Source organism: Schistocerca americana, chromosome 5 (assembly GCF_021461395.2).
Source record: "Schistocerca americana isolate TAMUIC-IGC-003095 chromosome 5, iqSchAmer2.1, whole genome shotgun sequence".
Classification (NCBI taxonomy): domain Eukaryota; kingdom Metazoa; phylum Arthropoda; class Insecta; order Orthoptera; family Acrididae; genus Schistocerca; species Schistocerca americana.
In genome coordinates this window covers 452597054-452599937 of record NC_060123.1, presented here as the reverse complement: position 1 = coordinate 452599937, position 2884 = coordinate 452597054, and the positions used below count along the sequence as shown (strand labels likewise).

The 2884-nt window shown below is 42.6% G+C and overlaps 1 non-coding gene across 1 annotated transcript; it reads left to right on the top strand.

The window, feature by feature from the left end:
• Positions 1-710: 710 nt before the first annotated feature.
• Positions 711-784, top strand: Trnat-ugu. Its single transcript has one exon. It is a non-coding gene; the product is annotated as a tRNA-Thr (tRNA).
• Positions 785-2884: the final 2100 nt, after the last annotated feature.

Here is a 2884-nt window from a genome sequence, read left to right as displayed (position 1 = left end):
AAGATACTTCCCTGAACGTTGTCTGTGGTCTGATTGTTTTTAAAAGCTGGGCAGTCAATGGTATCAAAGAAAATTGTACCAGAAATAATGCTCAGTTTTTTAATCTTATATAAAAATTGTTGTCAACATCACAATGTAATAGGTACCTAACTGATTTTCTCGAAGTTGCTTCCACTAATAACCCTAATTGTTTGTATAAATTTTAAGCTTCCTCTGCCTTCTACACTGAAGCGCCAAAGAGACCGTTATAGGCAAGCGCATTCAAATGAAGAGATGTGTAAACAAGTAGAACACGGAGCTCCGGTCGGCAACGCCTATATAAGACAAGTGTCTTACGCAGTTGTTAGATCGGTTACTGCTCGTACAATGGCAGGTTATGAAGATTTAAGTGAGTTTGTGCGTGGTGTTTTAGTCGGCACACGAACGATGGACACAGCATCTCCGTGGCAGCAATGAAGTGAGGATTTTCCCCTGCGTCCATTTCAAGAGTGTACCGTGAACATCAGGAATTCGGTAAAACATCAAATCTCCAACATCGGTGCGGCCGGGAAAAGATCCTGTAAGAACTGGACTAACAGCAAGCGAGTAATGAGTGGCTGGGCAAATATCTATTAGATACATTACGTATGTAGATTGTGCACAGTTGGGAATGTGGGTCTTACGGGAAGCGTGCAAGCGATAAGTACCTGGAGTCACGCTATTCATCTGTGTCCTCGGTGGCTCAGCTTGGTAGAGCGTCTGCCATGTAAGCAGGAGATCCCGGGTTAGAGTCCCGGTCGGGGCACACATTTTCAGCCATCCCCATCGAGGAATATCAACGACACATGTCGGGAGCTGAGGGTTTCAAATAATTACCATTTATCCTAGAGAAGCTGCATGATCATCAATGGTATCTGTTCTTTCGAGAACAGCTACTATCTTTATATATATACTTCACAGATTAGTCGAGTCCACGCCACGTTGTGCTGCGGCAATTCTACGTCCTCGTGGGGGCCCTAGGCGATATTATGCAGGTGTATCACTTTCTTTGGCTCTTCAGTGTACATCAATAATATTGAGAGCGGGGAAGAGAAAGCTAAAAACCGACCCAGTTCAGGGATATGTCCTCTTCGTAATTTGCCAGCTGATGGAAAATGCGTCGTGGGAACTGTTCGTCCATCAACAACACGTCAGAGACGAGGGTTAGCACTTCCTGCGGATGATCCTGGTTCCCATGCTGGAAGACGTGCCTTTTGTGTTTTGTGGTGCCAAGGGTAATGTGGCTGCTCCATGATGGTGTCCCAGCGAACTGATCTCTTGAGTATGGAGCTGTAAAACTTATATGACACACAGAACACAGAACATGCATTCGTATGTGTGGTTCAATCAATGACACCTATACTGTCGGAGATCTTTTAGCTCCAACTTTAAGTGCTTGTGCTTCGCACGTATTCTTCTGCCTATCCTCTTAAGGATTATTTGCTGGAATTTTTACCCCTTTAGCAAAACCATCACATATTGACTACATTATAAATCTGCATGTTGAAGAACAAAACAACGTACTTGGAAAGAATTCAGAAAATACACAAAACCAAAGATTTCTGGAGCTGGATACCTCTTGAGTGATACAGTAGGGGAGTGTGGGACACCTTCAACCAGCACAGCGACAGTAGTTAAACACATTTTCTTATTCCATTTTTAAATAATGGCCCCCACTTTTTATTTGCTGCAGCCTTTCTCTGGAATTACAAACAATTGTTTGGAAAATTCTGATTTTATCCAATGTATTCTTCAAGGTACAACATGGTCATGTAGCTATGAACTAATGTTGTATTGAAGTTTAAGAAAGCTGTTAACAAGAAAATCTTGCCAATGCCGAATTTAGTTGTCTAAATGTTATACAGGGCGGCGCAAGTAACAGTAGCCCTCGAAAGTATAAAGCAAATACAATGAAATTACAGAAATGAAGAGCTGAAATTGACTTACTATTTATTTACAATAAAAATAGAGTGAAAAATACGTTTATAGAAGGTGCTAAAAGTGATCCACTACAACCAGAGGGGTGCATCGGACCTGCGCGGTCCACCCGGGACCGCAACCTTAACTGCCGGGTGAGACTCGACTCGCGCTGAGCGGTCAGCTGGTCCAGCCGCACCGAGGCCCACCAGGACCCGAATCTGACGGCCTATTCTTTATCGTTCGTACCAATCGGTGCAATAGGTTAACCTCAGTAGTGGCGTCATCTTCGGTTCTTTATCCAAAGTTCCTATTCAGTAAGCTTCTGAGACCTGTTACCGATCGATCCTCCAGCCGATTGTTTGACAGATGAACGGAGAGGTTTTGGATTTCGATATGGCCCTCTCGTTCGATTTTGTGTGGTTTATTTACACCTAGAAGTTCATATTTTAAACCAACTGAGCGATTTTAGCTTCGGATTTAATGATTTTGTTACTGAAGAATCACCAGGACACGTCCGGGTGGAAACTGAGTTCATAATAGACTATTTTTCTATGTTAGAATTATGGTTTGTATTGTTGTTACTGTGAAGGATTGTAACATAAAAAAAACAGTTTCTGTCAATATTCTCACAAAATAACTGTTATTTTTACGTAATTAAGAGTTTAAAAAATCTTTCAATTTCAAAAGGTTGGCTCTGCTTACATATATTACATGTGTTGGCTGAAATTACTAGTGACGTCGCTGCGCGGAGTGGCCACGCTGTTTGAGGCGTCATGTCGCGGACTGTGTGCCCCCTCCAGATGGAGGTTCGAGTCCTCCTCAGGCATGTGTGTGTGTGTGTGTGTGTTGTTCTTAGTCTAAGTTAGTTTAAGTAGTGTGTAAGTCTAGAGACGAATGGCCTGAGCAGTTTGGTCCCTTAGGAATTCACACACATTTGAACATTTGT